This window comes from Pezoporus wallicus, unplaced genomic scaffold (genome assembly GCF_028554395.1).
Source record: "Pezoporus wallicus isolate ANWC-B61680 ecotype Strahan unplaced genomic scaffold, APGP_CSIRO_Pwel_v1 contig_2975, whole genome shotgun sequence".
Lineage (NCBI taxonomy): Eukaryota > Metazoa > Chordata > Aves > Psittaciformes > Psittacidae > Pezoporus > Pezoporus wallicus.
Window position 1 is genome coordinate 969 of NW_026637604.1, and position 8,614 is coordinate 9,582.

Below are 8,614 nucleotides of genomic sequence, written 5' to 3' on the forward strand. Positions count from 1 at the left end.
GTAAACTGAGCAGTTTTTCCCTGTGATAATATATCATGTTTAGCAGAAGAACACTGAAGATACTGTTACCGCTGCTATGCTGTAAGCACAGCTGTGGAGTACAGCACCACAAAAGAGAAAACAGTTTTTTGTGGTAGGGTAATAGCGAAGTTAATAGCTATGTGATAAAGAAGTTACCGGTTTATGGTAAGATCTTACCAGTTTCTGAAATCCCTACCGCTGAAACTTTTATATTTTTGCCTATAGATACAATGACAATATCAATAAAGGTCTTCATTTTGTATCAGTTAACTTATAATAGTTCTTGAGGAATAGAGGAAAATCCATGTAAAACTAGGAGCTTGATTAAGAAACATAATTCAGGAAAGAATGATCACAATTCATTCATTCTGATTTGAGTGAAAAGGGAAGTAGAACAAACATTACTGATGGTAATTAATAACGCACCAAGAACATTTTCTGTGAAACACTATGTAAAGTGCTGCCTTCTAGAGTTTTATGATGAACAGATTCCTCAAAGACAGTCTTGATCAAAACCTTGGAAATAAAAGAGATAACTGAGTAATAGTTGGAACCAATTTTCCTTTAGTTAGATGACATAGTTAAGATATGTTTCAGTATTTCTAACAATTTCTAGAGGTTGTATCAAGTTTATAGGCTTTAGTTTTTAAAATATTACAATTTTAACTGATTAAAGCTTTAAACTTCCCCATTTGAGATACTATGTGTGAATATATTTTTATCTTAAAGGGTTTTGTTAAAAAGCCCCAAAGTTATGTGTACTGTAAGCCAAGACTGTGATCTGTGTTGAGACTTTTAACACACTTTGAGGAAATCAGGCATTGTCTTGGTGGTGAAGTGCAGCTGCACAATCCTTGAATAGTTAATTTTTTGTCATTAAGACATCATTTGCAAGATTTCATCTTAATTATCTTCTTCATGTTGCCTGATACTGCAGTTTTATCTTTTCAGTTCTTACAAAGATACTGGTGTGTCTTGAAAAGAAAATTTTTCTTTACTTCTAAAGGGAGCAATTGAAATGTGATATAAAGTAGATTGCATAAAGACTCTAACTAACTGGTGGCCTTGGTAACCCTTAAGAAAACTCACATTGTTATTCAAAAAGTAGGTTTTTGTTCTTTTTTTCCAGTCACTCAGGTGTAACATTGCATCAGTGCAGAATAATTAAGTATTATAATCACTGGTATTATACCGCAAGAATGTATGATTTCTAGATGCTCTCAGAGTCCTGTTTGGATTTCTGTGTACTGAATGCAGATTGGACATCAGATTGTCAGCTCTGTAGCTCATTTTATTCCTTGTATCTAAGGGACAATTTTAAATATAGAAGTGTTTGTATGTTATTGTATAATCAGAGAGAGGAGTTTTGGCTAGCCTTGCAGTGACATGGACTTCTCAATTTTCTCTATGTTAAAATGACTATATATGTTTCTAACATCAGGTAGGTGTGGTTCTCTTTTTTGTGTACATAGAAATCAGGATTTCCCAAGATATTCCAGCCTATCCATGCTAATATTTGTTAAAGAGAAGGATCAAAGTTTCCTGACAGAGAAAATAATTGGCATTAAGGAGTTCTGGGTTGTTGCTTGATATCCTAATGTTTTTGCAACACTTTGAAATCTTGCTAGAAAATATATGTACAGCAAAATATCCCTATTAGTTAGAAAATTATTATGCATAATGAATAATCAGATCCAACATACTTTTTAATCTATTGTCTTTTTATTTACTCTTTCTACATTCAGGTCATGAACACCAATCAATGAGACCAGCAGCTCAACAGAATGAGAAATGGTACATTTAAAAGGAGAACTTAGTGAAACCAAACAAATACCTGATTCTGCTCATGACTGGGAAAGCTACAAGATACATGGATTCTTAATTGCTGACTTTGAGAGGCATTAACTGTTCTGTTCTTTTTCTAAGCTCACGTAGAAAGCTACATTTCTAATGCCTTAGCGTGGATCTAGTGTTACGATTTGTTTGACTAATTGATTTATTACTATAGTACGTCTTCCAAAAGCCACATTTTTTCCTATTTTACTAATGTCTGGTAGTTGCTTACCTTAACAGAGCAGTGCTTATGTAGTTAATTTCCCCTCTAGGAAAGACTTCTGTAGTGCCAGACCATCTCCAGAATATTCTGATACAGGCTCTCCCAGTAGACAGTGCTAATGTGATGGTTATACTTGTCAGGTTTATTATGATTATTCAATTTATTGAGGTTTTGGGTTTTTGTTTTTTTGTTGGGTTTTCTTTGGTTTGGTTTGGTTTTGGTTTTGGTTTTTCTTGAGGTTACATGAATTTTAGCATTCATATGAAGTGAATCTTTTTTCATCTTTTTGTCTGATCTCAATTTTCTTGGCATTATACAACATATATTATTAAAATCTCTTCAAGTTTGGTCATTCGGTTGTGTTGCAGATTTAGCATGTGCCCTCCCCTGTCTGCATAAATTGATAGCACTGTGAATTCTCTTTTGGATTTCATAATATACACACAAATACAGATCCTCTGAATGTTAGTGTTGTTTACTTTGTGTTGTCATCTTTCCCAAAATAGCTAATATGTAAGCACCTGAAAATGCAGTACTGTGAGGAATAAAGCTTAAAATTTTTAACTTTTATTTTATTTGATAGCCTATGTAATAACTTGTTTGTTTACCAATTCATTTCATATAATCTTGCATACCAACCAATTTAGGATTTTGGGACCACTTTTGTGGTTAGGATTTCTGTGTACTTTGAGGATATTTTTGAAGGCAGCTTTTCTTGAGGAGGTATGTAAATCATCAAATCAATTTTTCCAGCACACATGTTGTTACATATTTTGTAAAAGGAAAAAAGTGAATGAAGAAAGGGAGTGATGATGGCACAGGAAATGATGCAGTGATAAAAATACAAGCCTGGTCAAGATGAACTTTTGAGATAGCCTTGTATTCCTACAACTAACTGGTTTTGATCATGGTTTAGTATTCAAATATTATTTAATGATGAAGTAGTTAAATACCATTCACCAGGACTGTTGTTGGGCTTTAAGAAACTAAGAAATTGAAATGTAGAGAATTGCAATGTTGCAATTTTCAAATCGGCTGTTAATTTTGCATGTGGCAATTTGGACATGGTGACTACAAGATAAGCAAGAAAGAATTGGATGAAAGATCCTCCTTTGAGGATAGGACTTCATGATGTTTTTCTTCAAAAGTGCCGAATACTCAGGTTCTTTCAAAAGCAGTAGAAGCTGCAGGTGTTCACTACACATGGAACTGAACAGTACTTGTGAACTTGCTTGTCAGCTAGTATTATTGGATGCTTGGAAAAGTTTACTGGTCACAGGCATTCTCTTCCTTCACTTGTGGAGAATAGCCACTCTTTAGCTTTACAAATACCTAGTCATAAAGCCTTTTGTGATTGAACTGTAACTTCCAGAGCTTGGCCAGTAAGATTCTTAGGGATCTCAATGCTTTTCATCAGGAGCAAGGTTAGCTAGCCCAGTGTCATTCAGCCTAATAATTTTTTTAGTTCCTGTTAGCTTCTTTGATTGTGAGCCAAATCTCTGCTGATATAAATACCTGTAGTGGAGCAACTGGCTGTGGGAATAGCCAGCAACATATATCTGTGTGTGACAATGAACAGCAACTGGCTGTGACAAGACTCAGACCTGGGATTCTTTTTTTCTTCTAAACAGATGTCATTGCTGGGTACTTTTTAATTGATTCAGTCCAATTCAACAGAAGAATAGTGGAAAAAGGTGCTTTCAGGCCCGAAGTCTTGAATATAAAAAGACAGTTATAACTTGAGGTAATGACACATGGAATTAAGATGACAAATTATACAGCATGAATGTGGGTAACACCATTTTTGCAGAAATCTGGAATATTTGTACGGCAGAGCCAAGGAATGCTCTTCAGAAGTCCTCAGAAATGTCAGCCCAGAAAGCAGTTTCTAACTTTTACGTCTCTGCTGCTCTTTTTTACAGCTTAACTTCTTGGCATGGTATTTCCATTTTTCCTAGTTACTTAAAGATTCAAACTTTCTTAAAAATTCAAACATGAGTTGTGGTCTCAAGTCAAATGCCACTGGGAAGGCTGAGTGAACTGTTTTAACCAAAAGGTCTGATGATAATGGAACCCTTAGTTCATGAAGCCTATCTTCTGTTTAGCACAGAGAAAATACAGATAGTTTTCTCCTCATACTAGGTATTGTAAAGTTAAGGGCCTGGACTCGCAGAAGTATTGATTTGACTGGGTATATGGATTGTAAAAGTCTAGGGTTAATTTGTGTCTTCAGTTGCTTTAATATCTTATAACTGAGATTGTTTAAATTTAAATTAATTGACTATTTTTCATTGAAAAGCATACAAATAAATATATTCTTTTTAACTTTCTGTTTATCCAGACTCTTTTCTTACAGCAATTTCAGCATTGTCCTCATGACCATGCTCACAAGCTATGCAGGAACCAGGCTACAAATACTAGTTCAGTTTTGAAAGCCCAGTGGGATCTGTGTGTCCAGACAACCCAGTGGCTTAACACACTGCCAGTTCAGGTATGCATTTTCTTATTAACATTAATGTTTCTCTCCCTAAGTGAGACTCTGAGAGCCTCACTAAGAGTAGGCTAATGCCTGTATGTGAGCTGAAGTGTGCTCTCAGTTGAGATCTGCAGAAGAAAAGGCCAAATCATGCCTGCATTCCCTAAAGCCACTCTCTGCCCTGCTGGAAGTCAGTAGAATTAAGCTGGCACTTGGATGTTCCAGAGATTACCTGACAGAAATGTGAAAGGGAAAAAAACAAACGAAGTTAGGATGTCTGTACACTGACTGCAATTCTTTCTAATATCCTCTTTCTTCCATTTTTGATAGGGAGAAAATGACTTGGAAGTTAGTGATGTAACATATCTGTGAGCCATTATCAATCTCACTGGGAAGATCTGAGAGTTCCCTTATCTTGTAAAGAAGTGCATCATAGTAGTTAGATAGGAAACGAAAACCGGTAGGCAGTCATCCCTTGTAGAGCAAAAAAACACTGAAGAGGTTATAAAACAAAAGTAGACATAGCTACTGACTGCTGAGGTAGTTTATCCTATATATTCAGTTTTTTTCCAACTTTGGAAGTAATAAAATGTTACATTTAAATTGTTGACGTTAAATAAGTTTTGAAATAAATCTGGCAAAGAAACATGTTCTTGACTTCATTTTGTCCTGTGGAGACAGCTAAAATCTTTCAGGGAAGCCCTTCTGAGATTCCAGCCCTAGGGATGTAAGATGTTTGGCACCACAGCCAAAGGTAATGAACTGAAAACACAAATAAATAATGTTGTTAAAGAAAACTGTGCAGCTGTGATACCCCTGAGACACTGCTTCAGGGAATGTAATCCTCTCTTGAAAAATTAGGGAATACTGCAGTACTTTCAGGTCTTTTAACAAACGCAGTTGACCATAAGATAGTGCAGTACAGGACATCTCAAGGATTTTTGGTTGTGAGCAGTGATTCTAACTATTGGATTTCTTCCTAGAAGTGAAGGAACTGGACTTGATGACTTTACTGAGGTTAATTGCCTTTCATGGTGGATTGTTAGAATTTGACCTACAAAAACTATTCTTCTAAAAATATATGAAAATAAGAGGCATTATGTAAATAATGGAATAAAAGGAGACCTCTACATAAATGTAAGAAGGAAGGAGATTAAATAATCATTGATCTTAGAAGCATCAATATAAGCAAGAAAAGACTAGACAAACCAAACCAGAAAGTAAATAAGAGAGAAAAATAGGATATGGAAATGCAGTAGTTTTATTGCTGTTTTGTATTACCTAACACAGCTTTTCATTTTCTTTTATACTGGAAGTACTGTGTGTTGATAGCATTTTAATAAAAGTTGTTCCTTTTTGGTTTTATGGAGAAATAGAGTAGATTTTTCTGTAATTAAAAACAGCTGCCGCAGAATTGTGCTTAAGAGATGGGATTGGGGTTCTGAGAAATATGTGATGATAAGTGAGATAACACTCATAAGGAGGAGAACTTAGTAGAAGCTTTGATTGAGGTGAGACATACTCTCGATGTGTGTATCTTACACCAATTTTGACATTGCCACTCTAGAAAATAAATCTGACCCAGTTTGGGGAGTATGTGGAGCCTTACAGAGCTGCAATGACTGGTCATGAGTGGTGTAACACTGTAAGTTGAGGAAAGAGTCATGTGAAGTCACTGCAGTGGTAGGGGTCCACCAATGCCTTTCCCCCTCACTCTCCAAGGGCTGTGCCCCAATTCTACCCACATGGCTAAGGGCAGAAACTGTTAGAAACCTTGTAATATGTGTGTGGTTTTACTGTGAAGACATGACACCTGGTCTTTGTTAAATAAGTAGCAATCTCACTATTCCTTTGGAGGACAGCTCTGCTGACCCTCCAAAAGTAGTAAGCATTCTGCAAGCTTTGAGACCAGCTACGTGAAATGGGTGTCTCCATAAGCATTCTCCATTCTGGAGTACCATGACTCAAAACCCTGTCATGCCTAGCCTTTGTACTGGGTACTTGGAAGAAGTGGTTTTGTGCCCCCTAAGTGATGTGCCTTCCTCCCCACTACAGGTAGGCATCAGTCTGCCTTGTGGGGACAGAAGCATGGGTATGGAAACTGAGTTCTTAATGTCTTGATGTTATTTCCTAGTGCATCTAGCTTTGTATCAATACCTGATCATGATTGATTAGGGATTGATGTTTTCAACAAAAGGCATTGATTAATATTTGTGGAGTTCATTAGAAACATGATCATACATCCACACATGTATTGTACTTAGGCATGCAATATACTGGCAGTGCAATGAGCTATGGGGCAGTGATTATTAATCAGCATAGGATCTTTCTTCCAAATTGTATGCTTTTGTTTATTATTTCTGGGACCGCAGTTCTCTTTCCTCAGTCTGATTCATTCTGAGTCATACAAAACCTCATTGAAATGGGGTGCACAGCAGCAAGGGCTGTCAAGCTAGTTCTGCACCATTAGGTAATTGTTTGAGTCTTTTCTAGTGGAGATGTCTGTTATGCAAGCAGTACAAAAAGACTAGGAGAATGTGGGCGTCTGGTGGGAGGATTTGAAGTTAGAGGAAAAGTACCTATTAGAAAAACTAAAGCTTGAGCTTGCTTATTAATAACTTGCCAATATTTCCATTTTAAAATATTTGTACAGTGTAATTCCAGGTATGGAAATGATTGCTTACATGTAAAACTAATCCTCTTTAATACAGTGAAAAAGGACTGTGAAGAGTCATATATTTGGGGGTAGATTTGGGGCGCAGTTCTTATATTGGGTCAGTTCTTGTGACAAACATTAGTGGAATTATATATTAAAATGTGTCTCAGAAATCAGAATGTGAGATACTTGGTGATTTTATTGGTTAACTCATCAGTTTTACTGATAACAGCACAGCAACTTCTATCCATTGTTCTCGTCCTTCAGTCTCATTGGGTAAGAAGTTTAGTAGGGCGTATTCTGATTTACAAACAAGGTTACCTCCTTGTGTGAAAGGTAGAATTTGAAGCAGATAGCACTACAATAAATATATTTTAAATTAATTTTCTCATCTACTGACTAAAATTCAAAAGCTGTTTACTCAGAAACAGGCAGCCTACTCCTCCGCTGCTTGGAGAGATATCAGATTAAAGAAGACAGCCACCAAGGATAGCACATTAGAAATGACATCTATAGTCACAAAGGGAGGTATTTATACAAGGATGAGGCACTTCCCTCCCCCATATTGTGAGCAAGTTAAGAAGGATCATTATAGCGGAAAAATCACCTGCTCCCTCATCTCACTGATGGGAGAAGAAGAAAATGTCTGGATAGTTGATTTGGAGTAAGAAGTAGAGGAAACAGAATGGCTGACATGAAATATGCTTTATTTTTAAAGCATTGATTGAAGTACAGTTAATTTGATTTGCTTTGATAGCAGCTGGGACTTAGGTTAGGTAGAAACATGAACAGAACTGCCTGAAAAGGAAGAAGGGGGAAATTACTGTATTAGTGCAAAAAAGCCAGGACACTATTAATGAAAATATTTAAAATAAAAGAAAATTGTATGGATTTTCCTTTTTTTTTGAAGTAGAGTACTATATAAGAGTAAAATGTGTAAGCCTGTTGTTTTAGACGTAATGCATCTCTTATTTATTTTAAATCCTTTTTTTGCTTTGAGATACTTTCCATGGCTATGAATTATGAAAGTGTCTTTTTTAACTGTGTAGCTTTCAGTAAAATCCATTATCAGTTCTTTGTTTGGATTCAGTTCACATTGTCTTCTCATAGGCTATAAAGAGACTCAATCTGTTCCAGAACAGTAATCACAATCCATTAAACTCTGTTCCCTGTAGTCTTTGTTCCCAGCTACATGTGATTGCGTGTGAGTGGAAAGGAAAAAAATCTTTCAGCAGCCTTACAAAATTGTCATGAAGATTTATCAGTCCAGGCAAAACATATACTTGCCTTCCCTTTAGAGTGATAATAATTTACCTGGAAAATTTAAATGTGTTTCGCTTGCCCTATTAAAAAACAGCATCCCATGCTCCTCCGTTCAAACCAATCCCACCCTGGAGGAGTGTGA

General features: G+C 36.1%; 1 long non-coding RNA gene across 1 annotated transcript; it reads left to right on the top strand.

The window, feature by feature from the left end:
- Positions 1 to 1,501: 1,501 nt before the first annotated feature.
- LOC130597734 (uncharacterized) lies at positions 1,502 to 5,012 on the top strand. The gene is made up of 3 exons (XR_008971856.1): positions 1,502 to 1,815; positions 4,419 to 4,568; positions 4,884 to 5,012. It is a non-coding gene; the product is annotated as an uncharacterized LOC130597734 (long non-coding RNA).
- Positions 5,013 to 8,614: the final 3,602 nt, after the last annotated feature.